This window comes from Malus sylvestris, chromosome 11, assembly GCF_916048215.2.
Source record: "Malus sylvestris chromosome 11, drMalSylv7.2, whole genome shotgun sequence".
In the NCBI taxonomy this organism is placed as follows: Eukaryota; Viridiplantae; Streptophyta; class Magnoliopsida; order Rosales; family Rosaceae; genus Malus; species Malus sylvestris.
The window spans coordinates 7,084,292-7,099,982 of NC_062270.1; the positions used below are offsets into that span (position 1 = coordinate 7,084,292).

The following is a 15,691-nucleotide window of genomic DNA, read 5'->3' on the forward strand; positions in this document are numbered from 1 at the left end:
GTCGCAGAAGGTGGGATAGAGACGACGGAGGGGGACCTGGGTTCTCTGTTGAGGGAGGTATGGAGCCGTTGCTGATCTCGGTCTTCTTGGATTCGGGTTCGTTGGGGAGTTTGGGTGTGGTGGGTGGGTGAAAATGGAGGGTTTGATTTCTGTGAAGACGTTGGTTCTGGATGTGGTGGGTGGGTGAAAATGGCGGTGTGGGGAGTTTGGGAGTGGGTTGGCTGGAGGAGAAGTGGGTGTGGGATATAGTTGGCCGGAGAAGATAGAGGCGACAAGGTGGGTACTTTGAAGAAGATGGAGGTGGGTGGGACGCGGAGGAGAGAAGAGGGGGAGATCGACCTCTTCCTATCGGAGGAAGACGATTGGGCCCAGATTTCTAAATTTTTTATTATTTTTATTATTATTCTAATTTTTTTAAATATCCATGTGGACATATTGACACGTAGCCTTATGTCATTGTTCATGTAGGTGTCACGTTATAAATTAACGGTTAATTTAACAGTAATCCTAACGGATGTATGAAAATGTTCTAAAATTATGACTTCATGTATCACTTTGGGATAAAAAAAACTTGGTGTACTAAATGTTGAAAACTAAGAAACTTAGTAAATTGAGATTAACCCTTAAATTAATGTAAAATATCGTTTTATGAGTGAGTCAGGAGAGCAAATCCCATGTGAGAATGTGTGCGTTGAATGTATTGAGACATGCAAAAAGTAAAATTATAGCAGTTGCATTGTTAATTTGATGCATTGAGTTTACTTATGTAGTTTTAGTTTGGCTAAAAAAAATTATTTTGAAGGACAGAAATTAGCAAAAATGTGTTAAAAGTAAATAAAAAAAAATTGTTGATATCACCACTATTTTAAAATCATTCATTCAATTTGCATGACTAAATGATCTCAAAATAAATAAATTTTACCTTACTTAGACTTGTTTCCTTACTTTACTTTTGGAAAAGACCGCACTTTCACTTTAGTGTGCTTTTGGCAAACGATACTTAAACGTGTTTTATCTTTAATGAGACTAGTTGTTTGACCGAAAACAAAAGAATAAATTTTAGAGATATTTTTACACAATAATAAAAAAAAATGCGCAACTCTAATTGCAATGCTTCTACCGTGAAGTAAGTTGTAATGCCGTGTGAGAGTGAGGATGGCTCGAGCCATGTATTGTCGTTTGAAAATTTGGAGTTCGTAAGCAATGCATCTATTTCTTTTTCACTTTATCTGTGACATCCCACATTGCTTAGGGGAGTGATCCTTAAATATATATTTTCATCCCTACCTAGTACGAAGCATTTTGGGAGCTCACTCGAAATCCGAAGTTAAGCGAGTAGCGCACGAGAGCACTTCCATGATGGGTGACCCACTGGGAAGTTGCTCGTGAGTTCCCAAAAACAAAACCGTGAGGGAATGGTAAGCCCAAAGCGGACAATATCGTGCTACGGTGGTGGAGCGGGGTCAGGAAGTGATCTGTCCCGAGCCGGAATGTGACAAATGGTATCAGAGCCAATCCCTGCCCAGAAGTGTGCCGACGAGGACGTCGGGCCCCTAAGGGGGTGGATTGTGACATCCCATCGCCCAGGAGAGTGATCCTTAAATGTATATTCTCATACCTACTAGCAGGAGGCCTTTTGGAAGGTCACTGGTTTTAGGTTCCATCGGAACTCCGAAGTTAAGCGAGTAGCGCGCGAGAGCAATCACATGATGGGTGACCCACTGAGAAGTTGCTTTCCCAAAAACAAAACCGTGAGGGAATGGTAAGCCCAAAGCGGACAATATCGTGCTACGGTGGTATAGCGTATCCGAGAAGTGATTTACCCTGGACCGTGATGTGACATTATCTATTTCTTATTAAAGAGAATACAAAATGACAAAACTGATCTTGTTGAGTTTAATGAAATTTTACATAGAAGTTTGAGCCAGTACTTAATTCGTCTCATTTTTTATTGTATTTAGATATTACTTGTCGTTGTTATGAAGGCATAAACACAAACTAGATCCAAATCAAACTTGTAACGATTTAAAGTATTGGCTTTTAAAAATTTGTCCCGTAGTGAGATTTTTCTTCCGTTAGATCAGGCTTTTGCTTTACGGAAAGTCACCCCACCTATCAATTGCACTCTGCTTTTTCTCTCTTTCTCTCAGTGTTCTCCTCCCACTCTGTAACATCTCTCTCACTCACTCAACGCTCTCTTTCTCCCTCTCAAACTCTCCCGTCCTCTCTTCTCTCTGTAACGCAGCGAAAGTCACCAAACCTCGACGAATCAACGCTCAAACCACCACCACATCCACCCTCTTGACCTCGCGAGCTCGAACCCGAACTCCGTTTCGTAGGAAACAGAGCCTAGAGGCTCTAGCTCGAAGCTCCGACGAGAAAGAAACTTCCCGACGAAGTTCCCGACACTTTTCCGACCACTCCATACCGTTTTCGAAGAGTTGGATGCCACCACACAACTCCCTAACATCCATGGGTCAAGTTTGAGGTAATCCCCAACTCGAAAACCCACGGTTTCGAAGCTTTGGGTTTTTGGGCGAGACTTTCAGGCCAATTTCAGTACATTTACGTCTGCTTTTTGGAGTTCCAAGAGGTATAAACTTGTTCCTTGTGCTTCATTTCCATATAAAGAACGTAAAAAATGGTTGAGAAATGAGCAAGTTATGGCCCTTTGAAATTGTCCCCAGTTTCCGTCGATTTCAGGGACCTTCCGGCCTGTTTCTGGCTAAATGACGGTGAGTTAGCCGTTGCCATTCTGTCTCATTCCGAGGTATCATTTCCATTCTGAATCACTCAATTTGGTTGAGATATGTGGAAGTTATGATGATTTAAAAATGTCCCAGAAAACCGGCATGAAACTGCATAATCCGGTGACCGGCGACCGGAACCTGGTAAAAAGTAAATGAAAAAACGCAGTTCTAAAACAACTAAACACATAATTGCATATCATTCCTAAAACACAGAGAAATTTGTGAGAGTGGCCTAAATAGACAGAAAAAGATATGAAATGAAGTTCCTTTGAAATCGTAACCTGTAAAAGGCCCGATCATATATGTTCAGGAAAGGTAACATCACATATCTAACTTAAACCAGGGAATGTCATACTTAATGTGATCGTAACTAATAACTTTTATTTTTTACAAATTGCTAATAACTTATAAAGCACCAAGTATTTGAATTTTTAAATTAACCTGGTGAGATTCAACTGTTGATATTCCTCGCCAGTTCTGACATCCACACCAGTCAATGTAGTATTTCTTAATCCTGTAGTTTGTAAAATTATCTTTCCTACCTAGAATGTGAATAATCTTTATATTACTGCACTTTTTATATATGCTCTGAATTTACATTTATGTAGTACGGGTACATTCTGCACAGCGCACCCTCACTACTAGTTTAAGTTATTTATAATTTTCGGTTTTATTTATTCAAATTTCTGCTCATCATCTATACTTTATGTCTTTCGTCATTTTCCAGGTGTCGGCTAGTACGCCCTGACTTCGGTTAGGGTGTGTCAAAGTTCGTGCAGCACCACTTCCAGTTCCAGACATATGATTTGTTGTTGAACAAGGCATAAATTTCATGATTTCACTTTTACTCTGGACAGTTGTATTGTGTTGACTTACAATACAGGTACTACATATTTCTCGAAAACTATTTCATTCCAATATTTGTTGTTTTAGACGTTTGTTTTTACTCTGCCTGTCCAAGAAATAATAGTGTTGATTTTACATTCTAGTACCCACCGAATACTATATTTCAGCTGAGCTCCAATACTAACAAACCTAACCATCACCTATTAAAAAATAATCAACTAAAAGTGACCTAATCCCCCTTATAATCAAAATTTTATTATTTTCTAAACCGAAAAAAAAATATGAATTGGGGTTGCTAGCAGAAATGAACAAATAAAATATGATGTGACAATGAGTTTGGGGACCATACAAATGCATGTGTTATTTTTATCATGCAAATACAAAAAGTTTGAAATTGCGTCTGCTATGCAATGGTGAAATGTAAACTATTCAAAATTTGCATACTGTAAAATAATAATTATAAAATAAATATACACATGCACTAAAACGATCAATTGAAAATATGATTGTACCCCCAAAGTTCAATTTTCTTTAACTAAAACCCACCATAGTATATTCTCCTAACAAAAACTTAATAACTAGGCCCCAACTCAGAAATTTTCTTAATTAAGTTTAACTTCGCACAATTGTATTTTTGGATGCCTAAAATACGCCTAATAACTTATGTCGGATTAAACACAATATTTAATGTCATGATTTCATTACATATTAGTAATATAATGATACGATACTAGGGATTTCATCCGTTTTATTTATTTCCTTTTAAACTCCTTAGTTGCTTTTCGTATATACATGAAATTAGGAGTGTCTGGTGTAGTTTTTCCCTTTTCAAAATGTGTGAGGATTACGACACATATATAATAACAATAACGTGTTGAACTCAATAAAAAAAAAGGCGCAATTACAAATGTATCTAAACAAATATACCAAATTGCCTTTGATGTTCTATTTTTTTGGTAGAAACTTCATCGTAAGCCTGAATTCAGTTTCACTTGCGCCCAATCGTTTGTAGTGACGAGCACTACGAGGATATGCTAAAAGGATGGGTCTATTCACTTTGTGTGTGTGTTTAGGTCAACCCCAAAAAATAAACTAATTAGGCATTATGCCTAATTAGAAAATAATAAAACATATAGACCAACTTGCCCACTTGTTTAACAAGTCCAACTAGTAAACCATCATTATAATAGTCTGCAACCTATGATACTGACACTTGAAAACAAGTTGTGAAGTCTTGAGGGTGCAAAATAACCATTTTGCCCTTCCTCGTGCAAAATAACTATCTCAAAACGGCAGAACATGGACAAAAGTGAAAAGAACTCCAATGTCAACGTAGAATTTTCACTTAGCCCTTCAGGGGCATTTTCGTAATTTTACAATGTTAGAGAATAAAATACAAAGGACAAGACGTAACAATCTACCTCTTTAAAAAAAAAAATTTGTCCCTAAAATTTCATATCATACATACAAGATCTTGCTCGAAGAACAAGTATGCATACAGAGCTCTCATGTGCCTTTTTTGTATCTGCGTCACTACCTGACGCTTATCTTGTATTATGGTATTGTCCATCTCCATACCACCTGTATCCTAGTCCTAAGGCATGACTTCTTGGTACTGCGTAGTATTGCTAGTAAAAGGAACCATACCGTCTGGACACTGATTGACAACTCATAGATACTGAACCTGGTAGTGGATAATGCAACACCATCATGGGCGGGCTGTTGATGAGGGTTGCTTCCCATGAGTAAGTTTGGTTGATAGGGAAATGCTCTTATGAGTTGATTTCGTTGTTTTGGGGCACACTTGGTAGCCCAGTATTCTTGCTGACCGCATATGTAACAACCTATACTTCCTTCCTATACCTGTCGTAATGAGGGGTGTTGCATCGGAAGCAATTCTTGCACCGGTGTTACTGGAACTACCATAAGGGCGGAATTTAGAAGCCACCCGATTTACTTCCAAAATCGGGTTTACTGGAACTCGATTCTCCACTAGAAGATCTGAAATTATAGCTGTTTCTTTTGAAACATTGGTTCTGTGGGGTTTAAAAAGAACATAGGTTTTCTTTCGTCGAGTGCTACCACTCTCATCATTAACATTGTCACTCTAGACATTATCAGAATTCTCAACGCAAAGTAAAGCCTTGTAGAATTCCTTGGATGTCGTACATGGTGTAGATGCTGCCAAGAAACAAAACTGCTTGCGGATATGTTATTTGAACTGGTGGAGCCTTCTTGAATGGTTGGTAGCGATTGTTGGACAATAGCAAGACAATTTGCTGAATTTCCGATGGTACTTAGCTGATATTTTGCCTTATGTAGGTCTATGAACTCGTCTTTTTTTTTCTTTCATGGGTCTTATACTCGCATGTGTAAGTTTATTTTACATTGCCGGTCCCAAGCCCCGATAAAGGAGGAGGGGGAGGGCGTTAGGTAGTTGATAGCCGGTACTCCTATTTTACGTCGAACCTTATGATAATGAATCCTGAATGAAATTGCTCTAAAGCTAGGTCGTCACTCGTAAGTGGTGCGTTGTGTCCCGAGCACAGTGATAAGTGAGCGAGGGTCGTTGTATCTCCACCGGCGCCCGGATGCAGTGTTAAATGAGCAATAGGGCCATAATAACTTCTTTTTGAACGACTCCACTCAAAGTTGTTTGGAAGCATCTGCTCCTATCAACTTTGACCTTATTAGACAGGGGAGGGTGAAGAAGTTAGGACAAGATGGTAGAATTCAGGAGAGTAGAATGCATTTAGGAACGTGAAACATAAGAACCTTAACGGGAAAATCTATGGAAATAGTGAAAGTTATAGTGAGGAAAAGGATAAGTATTATATGCCTACAAGAAACTAAGTGGGTTGATCTTAAGGCAAAGAATCTTGAAAACTCAGGTTTTAAACTTTTTTGGTATTCGGGCACAAATAGAACAAGAAATGATGTTGGCATTATCGTGGACAAGAGGGTAGGAAATAGAATTATGGTAATCAAGATTGTAATAGGACAAGAACTCATCAATGTGATTAGTGTGTACGCACCTCAAGTAAGGTTGGAACGAGTTTGAAGGAGAAATTTTGGGAAGATCTTAGAGACTTAGTGCAATGAATCACTTAGACGGAGAATGTATTTATAGGAGGAGATTTAAATGGACACGTGGGCAAGGGGATAGACTATGGTTTTGGGGAGAGAAACGAGGATGGGGAAGTCATCTTGGATTTTGTAGTGGCATACAATCTCTTCTTAGCCAACACCTTCTTTAAGAAGAGAGAAGAACATGTGGTAACCTAATGGGTCATCAAAAACACAAATAGATTTTCTTCTAACGAGGAACATGTGGTAACCTACAAGAATAAGTCATCAAAAATACAAATAGATTTTCTTCCAACAAGGAAGAAGGATCGTATAACCTGCAAAGATTGCAAAGTTATACCAGGAGAGTGCTTAGCTAATCAACATCGCTTGTTGATGATTGATATACATATCAAAAGAGAGTAAAAAGAACAAGACCTTGAAGTGTCCAAGGACCAGAAGATGAAATCTAAAAAGAGGAAGACAAGTCATTTTTAAAGAGAAAGTAATTACTCAATACGTGTGGGATAGAGAAGGAGAATATGGGCCCACATAGATATTAAAAATTAAAAATCAAATCCCAAACTTCCCCCTCCCTCTCCGCCACCCCTCCCCTGATGCCTCCCACTTTTCTCTCTTTACCTCCCCGACCCACCCAAAATTGCATGTCCTTAGTTCACCCAAATTGCATATCCCACAAACCAGAAGGTCCAAAACTTCAAACATCAAGAAGCCGAATTTCATATGCTAATATAGAATAAAATAAAGGAAACTCTTACCTTCCAATTATCAGAGACAAAGGACTGCCACTACTATTATTGTGAGACAAAGGAGTGAAATCAATCAATGATTCAGTGGAACTTATTCAGGGCAAATTTTGTAATTTTTATTTTTTGGAAAACAAAGAGTACAAGGAGTGAAAGGAAAAAGAACCTCAAAGGAGGAAGCATCAATGAAGCACAGATGGATTAAAAAAATGGTTTTTCCTCCAAAACCCAGATGGAAATTCAATATTCAGAAGAGAAAATCACCAAAAGGGAGAAAAAATGAGGGTTTTTCTTAATCCCCAGATGGAGAAAAAGTTTTTTCTAAATTTTCTTAGTACCAAGAATTTCGAACCCAACCGGCGAGCGAGCAGTGTAAGCCCCCCGAACCGTACTGCATTGAATTGGAGTGGCTGTGACTCCGCATCATGGATCGGACCCACGTCCACCTCCCGAGTTGTAAAACGAGGAGGTCGAGAGCGAGCAGGAGCGCGGAATCATCCGACCGTTGATCAACGAAGAAGAAGAAGAGGTTGAGGAATAGGTCCACTAGTCGGGCTCGGCGGGGACGAAGTTGAGCAGGAGGGAGCACTGGGAGGCAGGGGTGGAAGGCAGGCCAGGTGAGGAGGAGGAGGGGCTTGGATTTGGAGGGTCTGAATTTGGGCGATGGTGGTGAGGAAAGCGACTGTGAGGAAGACAATAGGGTTTGGGAATTTTCTTTTTTATAAATTTTTATTAGTATTTTTATATTTCTATATTTTTTTTAATATTCATGTTGGCCTATATTGACATATGGCATCCAGTTATTATTCACATAAACATCACATCATCAGTTAAAATAGTTTCTAATGGAAATCTAAACAGATATATGAAAGTGTAACTTAATGTATGAAATGTTGAAAACCAAGAAACTTCAAGATAGTAAATTGAGATTAACCCTTTAAACATACAATGATCTTATATTCAAATACTATCAAAGCATCAGCACACAATTTTTTTTTTTCATAAAATAAAAATACAACCTAGATTTAAACATGACAAAAATATCTGATTATTAATGTTGTGTTACTTGTTTTGTTTTAGGCGAGCACTGAGCACGAGACTTACAAAAGCGACCAACAAAGAGGAGCATTACAGCCGTAGTCTTTGATTTCAGAAGGCAATGGAAATTATAATTGCAATTGCCTCAAAAACTGGAGAGTACTTGGTCAAACCAATAGGAAGAGAGTTTGGCTATTTGGTTAATTACCATTCCAACCTTGAAAGTCTTCAGGCTGAGACAAAAAAGCTTTTTGACAAGAAAGATGGAGTGCAAGGATTTGTAGATGCTGCCAAAAGGAACTGTGAAAGTATCAGACCTGATGTTCAGAGTTGGCTACAGAACGTGGACGACATGAACAAGAAAGTGTGGCATTTTGAGGACGAAATTAACAAAAGGCGATATGTGTATCGATGGAGCTTGAGTCGGAAAGCCTATAAGATTACACAACATGTTCTTCAGCTCCAAAATGAAGGAACATTTGAAAATGTGGCCCATCCTGCACCTCCACGAGAGATATGGTCAACATTCAAAAAAGATTTTAAGGATTTTAAGTCCAGAAGGGCAAAGATGAATGAGGTGATAAAGGGTTTGAAGAGGGAAGAAGTACGAATGATCGGGATTTGTGGAATGGGGGGTGTGGGTAAAACCACAATGGCGAAAGAAATCATCATAAGATTGGCAAAACTAGACTTGTTTGATAAAATTGTAATGGCAACTGTGTCTCAAAGTCCAGATATAAAGATGATCCAGTCGGAAATTGCAGACAAAATAGGTTTGAAATTTGAGGAGGAATCCGAGTCCGGAAGAGCACTAAATCTACATGGGAGACTCATGGAAATAAAGAGGATCCTGATTGTATTAGATGATGTCTGGACAGAGCCTGATTTTGAGGCTATAGGACTCCCTTGTGGAGATGCTCATAAAGGGTGCAAAGTTTTGTTGACATCACGAGATTCGGAAATCTGCAACAGGATGGGAAGTCAACAAATTACTGCTGTCCCGATTTTAACAACAAAAGAATCACAGAAGCTCTTTCGAGAAATGGTAGGTGAATCTTTCAATGATCATGATTTATGTTTCACTGCAAAAGATGTCGTGAAGGAATGTGGAGGTTTGCCTATTGCAATTGTAACTGTTGGAAAAGCCCTAGAAAAGAAAAACAAGCGTGAATGGGATGATGCCCTTAATCAGCTGCGAAATTCTACCCCAGTGAACATTCCTGGAGTGAATGACAAAGTTTATTCTAGCATAAAATGGAGTTATGATAGATTGGAGAGTGATGAAGCCAGGTTATGTCTTTTACTTTGTTGTTTATTTCCAGAAGACTATGATATTCCAATTGAGTATTTGGTTCGATACGGGTGGGGTCGAGGATATTTTAGCAACAGCTTTACTTTGGAAGATACAAGAAATAGAGTGCATTCGTTGGTTGGCCAACTACAAAGAAGGTTTTTGTTGATAGATGGTAGCAAGAGGGAGACTACGAAAATGCATGACGTAGTTCGCGATGTTGCTATATCGATTGCTTCAAGAGATCCACATGGATTTCTGATAAGAAATAATGCTGAAAATAATGGGTGGTCAAATTTAGCTACGTATGACCAGTACACTACAATCTCACTTGTTGGCAAATTGGAGATTACAGTTGGTTTGAAATGCCCAAAACTTGAGCTTCTACAGACGATGAAAGGACGTTTTTCAGAAGGTAGCATGGACATCATTTGTGATGCGATGGAAGAACTGAAGGTTTTAGCTTTGGTGGAAATGAAAGACCTAGGCTCATCAAGATCACCAGGAGTACTGAAGAACCTGCGGACCTTGTGCCTAGATGGGTCTTATTTTGGTGGCATGTCTACGGATGTTATTGGGAGTTTGGAGAATTTAGAAATCCTCAACTTTCGTGGTTGTTATTATATGTTTGAGTTGCCGAGGGAAATTGGACGACTTAAACAGTTGAGGTTGTTAGATACGACAAACTGCAGGAATCTTGAGGTGATTCCACATGGTATCTTCTCCAGCTTATGTAGACTTGAAGAGTTGTATATGCTTAATAGCTTTACGAAATGGGAAATTGGAAGAGGAAGAGAAGAGAAGGGGATGGCAAGCATTTCTGAGGTGATGTCTCTGTCTGATCATTTGAAGGTTCTAGCCATAAATATACCCAGTGTCATCCACTTGTTGCCAAAAGACATGGTTTTGAAAAGCCCAACAATAAGATTCCATATACGCTGTGCAACACGCGGAGGGCATTTTTCGGAGATGAGTACTTATGCATTCGAAAATTGTTTGATAATTGAAAAAGGTGATGCAAGGGAGTTGGAGGAGAGTCAAGCAGTCAGACTTTTGTTGAAAAAATCTAAAAAATTGTATTTGAGGGAGGTTGAGAATTTCTCTGTCCTCACTGATTTAGACCAAGAAGGATTTCAAGATTTGAAATATTTGAAACTTGAGTTTTGTCCAAATATCAAGTATCTTGCAAATGGAACAAGTGGGTTTTTCTCCGTCCTCACTGATTTACGCATTGTTGGATGTTTTCAAATGGAAGAAATTGTGTCGATGCAGGGGAAGGAACATGAGGAGGAAGCCGATATGATATCTTTCCATAAATTAACCAATTTGACTCTCTCGGGTCTACCGAGGTTGGTTGGTTTCTTCCAAGCCAAGAAGCTATACTCCAACCAAGAGGTATGTCCCACTCTCCAATCTCTATGATATGAGGAGGCAGCCGATATGTGGAAATTTGAAATTGTTTAACTGATAATGATTTTTCTTTTTCAGGAAACAACGGCAAGGGTTGAGCATCAATCTGCAGGCATATTTGAAAAAGCAATATTTCCATCAACGTGCATTTCATGGTTTCCAAGTTTAGAAAAGGTAGAATTGGTATTTATGGAGTTTGAAGGCGTGCTATTTGATCTGAAAATCCACATAGTTATGGATGGGCAGACAACTCCAATATTTCCCCAGTTACGTAAGTTGAAGATATACGCTTGTTCGTTTACGCACTTGTGGAAAAACATTCCATCTGGATTTCAAGGCTTTCAAAATTTGAGATATTTGGAAATGAGAGAATGTTCTGGTCTAGAATATGTGTTCTTGCATTTCATTGCCCGGGAACTTTTGAATCTTGAAGAGGTAAAGATATTAAAATGCCCGGACATGGAAGCTCTAGTCAGAATCCCAGAGGAAATTGAAGAAGAGGCGACAAAATACATGATTTTGTTTCCGAAACTGAACACATTTGAACTAGACCACCTGCCTCGTCTCACAAGTCTTTGTCCAGAGGGATTTACATTTCTATGGTCATCCACAAAACACATGGAAGTGCAAAGCTGTGAAAATTTGAAGACATTGGGTGCTGTAATTCCACAAAGAAAGAAGTTGGAGAATAACTTGAAGAAGGATTCAACAAGTCATGATTTCAGCACTTCTCCAACACGTTCATCAAATTGGTGCCCTGCTGGATGTGGATGCGCACCATATTCAAGAGCAAATGCCCACCGCCCCATTGAAATATTGCCACGTCCAATTAACCTGGAGGTAAGCTTTTAAATCAGTTTCAATTAACCTCTATAAGTACAACTTTTAATTAGTATTGTATCATCTTGTTGATCGTGTTTAATTTTCTAGGTTACACCAACTAATCTTGAGGACTCAAATGACGATGATAATCTCGAAAGTCTTGTTGTCCGTGACTGTGCATCATTGGAAGTGATTTTCCAACTCAAGGGACCAAAGCATGAAGAAAGTAGTCACTCCATTGAAGCATTCAATAAATTGAGGTTCTTGCAGTTATATATATTGCCAAGTTTAACGCGTGTTTGGGAGACAGGTAGTTCACAACAGATGTTCACAGGTAGCAGCTTCGGAAACTTGATATCGTTGGACGTCGATTTTTGCAACCAGTTGAAATACTTGTTTTCATCGTCCATAGTCAAACTTCTTGTGAGCATAAAGGACATAGACGTTAAGGAGTGTGAGCAGATGGAAGAAATCGTTGCCGCAAAAGAAGAAACTGATGAAACAATTACATTACCTAAAGTGAAGTCCATCAGGCTTGCAAGTCTGCCAAAACTCAAGTATTTTTGTGGTGAAGCTTATACTTTGAAGTTGCCGTCTTTGGAGTTATTGGAGTTTGATGACGTGCAAAACTTAAGCCTATTAGCTCCAAAGCTTATTGCCACACATCCCCGATTGCAAGTACGCACCGCGATGGGAGTGGCTGAATGGAAGGGGGACCTCAACGCCACTCTAAGGAATATTTACGACACAAGGTATGCTTTACTTTAAGGTTTCTGATTTTCAATCGCTTATGTGTGCATGTTTAAAGATTTTTTTTTTTTTTAACATCTCTCTTTTAAATCTTGATGTACACGTTGAATTTCTGAAGTTTTTACAAAAGACTATATAATAGCATTGCATTATTGTATATGTGTGTGTGTATGCGAGTATGTGCACACTAAAGTGTATTTAAATATATATATATATATATATATATATATTTTAGAAAACTCAATTATATCTCAAGAAAACATCGTCTTTTATTTCTAATACAGTACGGATGAAGATAACGAAATCGAAAACCGAATAACTTGGAAGCTAAAGTATCACAGATAAAAACCGAATAACTTGGAAGCTAAAGTATCACAGATAAAAAATTGCATATACCAAACTGAAAATGCGACCATTCAAATCAAAACCCAATAAAACTCCACAAGAACTCGACATGCGACCATTCAAATCAAAACCCAATAAAATCAAAACCGAATAACTTGGAAGCTAAAGTATCACAGATAAAAAATTGCATATACCAAACTGAAAATGCACAACCTAATGAGATGTGGTAGTCTAAGTGTATAACACAAGGGTGAGAAGTACTCTAGTGCTCACAAACTGAAGCCACAAGACTACCAGATAATGTAGCTTCAGAAATATCATTCGTTCTTTTGCGCACAATCATACATGCTCATCAGAACAAAGTATGATCTCCAACGGAAATATAAGTGACACAGGTGAAAGTCAAAATAAACAAACAAATAATAGTGTACGAGGAGGCCCTAAAGAATTGTTCTAACTAGGAGACAAGCTTAAATTATTCAGATAATAAGTCTTGCACAAACCCAACTTTCAAAAAACTAAATTAGTATGCCGTGATATTTAACAATGCCGTCAAAAACTTACTTGTTGAACAACTCAACCCTGTATTCCATCTCCTTCTCTGCCATACCAAAAATCTGCACAATTGTTTAAAACCAAATTAAGGTCTTTCGAAAACCCACCAGAGATTATTTGAAAAACACGAATTTAGAACAATAATTCAAAACTAAAGAACAGAAAATCCATCACACCAGAGTAAAAATTAACCATCTTGTTGCTTCCTAACTCTCAAGAAATATCCACGTCTCACTTTTACTAATGTCAAAACACCGCCATCATTGATCAATTAGACAAATAAGACCCAATTTGATTACGCCCAAACTCACAGAACACCCAGATTCCCAACACCAATTGAACAATCTAACCATGAATTTCCAAAACTTTCCCCAAAATCCAGTCTTGGGCATGCATTAAATCCAATCTAAAACTTGAATTCATTTTTAGAGAACAAAAAGTAAAAACTTTTAAACAATGAAGCAAAAGGGTACTTACCTGTTCCTTGTCCAAAACCGTCGGCGCATTGTTGGGGGCAGCCATTAGAACCTGAACAATTCGCAAATTAATTTACACAAACTTCTTCGAAACCGAATGAATTAGCAGAGAGGGTTTAAGTAATTTTACCGGCGGGATGGAATCGAACGCGCTGAAAGTGGTAGCTGTAAATGCAGAGGGGTTTAAGCGTCCGATTTGAAGCCAAAGCAGGAGAAAATAAAAATCCCACTGAGCTAATAATGTACGAATTAGGGTTTTAGGAGTTAATATAGCGTGTATTTGCGATGGACGGTTTTGTTTTTAGAACAACTCCAGTGTAGGAGCCCTCCCCAGTCAATTCACTATTTAATCCACCCAGTGAACAGTAACTGCCCTTAATGAATAGTAATTACCGTGGCAATTGCCTTTTGCATCTCCACCCCTGCACTAAATAGCCCTGGCAATTGATAATAAAATATTATTATTATTTTATTTATAATTAATATTATATTATTTACTTTGTATAAATTAATATTATATTATTAATTATATTAATATTATATATTCCTCCTTTCTTTGCTCTACAGATTTCCTTCTTCTTCTCTGCGATGACTCTCGGTTCCACAACAAAAGAAATGCACCAACACCCAAGCTTCACAGATCCAGGGCCAATAGTCCAAAACTCATCCATCTGCAGGTAAAAACTCAGTCTCCTCCAAAAGCTAGCTCTGATTATAATATATGAACTCCATTTTTCACGGATGGTCATAAACAAAAGTTGAAGAAAAATAAAGTAAAACCCATCTATGTTCCCACTGATGCACAGGATTGGACTCCGATGTCGTGGATGACTCCCACTGCTTCTTCTAAATCTTCATCTTCTTCTTTGTCTTCTGCAACTTCCCAGAAATACAGAGGATCCATACCGTCCACCTAAAAAAAGCAGGTGACGTCGCCCTAACGTCACACCCACTCGGGCTCTCGGGCTGGCACGAGTTGCCAGGCCTCTCCCTCGAGCTGGGCCTGTCCCTCTGGCTGCCACACGCTGGACCTCTCCCGTCGGGCTCTATGGCACTGTTCAACCCACTGTCCCCCGAGTTATAGCTCCCGCTGGAGCTGCTCTTAGGGGGACTTTCAACCGGAAAAGTTAGTGGATTATTGCCCTTTCTTTTCTCCTTCCACCACAAGTAGTGGATAATTTCACAAAGGCCCTATATGGTGGGCAGCCGTATATATTTGTCCTTTTCTTTCTTATGTTTTGGATTTTTTTATTTCTTTTCTAACTTATAGTTCATCGGAGCTCAGGTTCAGTTGATTAAAGTAGTATGTTTCTTTTGTTATGCTATAGTTTGAATATTCATTCAAATGATTTAGATTTCTTCGTGCAAACTATCATTCAATTAAAGGAAAAACTCGTATTATGTTTGCTTACAAGAAATGAATATCATTCTCATTGTATGTTTGCTAACAACCAAGGATTTGAGAGGAAAAAAAGTGAATCCACATTGATTTTGCATATCTAATACCTTCTCATACCGAAAAAAAATCAAGGTATAAAATTATTAAGGGGGTTGTTTAAACTCGTGGATATGTGT

The 15,691-nt window shown here is 38.5% G+C and overlaps 1 protein-coding gene and 3 pseudogenes across 1 annotated transcript in view; 3 read left to right on the top strand and 1 right to left on the bottom strand.

The window, feature by feature from the left end:
* The window catches only part of LOC126589103 (disease resistance protein At4g27190-like), a 93,410-nt pseudogene that overhangs the window by 49,959 nt on the left and 27,760 nt on the right, over positions 1 to 15,691 (top strand).
* LOC126589109 (disease resistance protein At4g27190-like) overlaps positions 1 to 15,691 on the top strand; it is a 98,546-nt pseudogene that overhangs the window by 19,123 nt on the left and 63,732 nt on the right.
* Positions 2,048 to 15,691, top strand: part of LOC126589107 (disease resistance protein At4g27190-like) — a 77,772-nt pseudogene continuing 64,128 nt past the window's right edge.
* LOC126589164 (uncharacterized) overlaps positions 13,488 to 15,691 on the bottom strand; it is a 42,811-nt gene continuing 40,607 nt past the window's right edge. Inside the window, exon 3 of the transcript XR_007611715.1 lies at positions 13,488 to 13,702. The gene's annotated coding sequence lies outside the window, so the exon portion shown is untranslated. The remainder of the gene's footprint in view (positions 13,703 to 15,691) is intronic.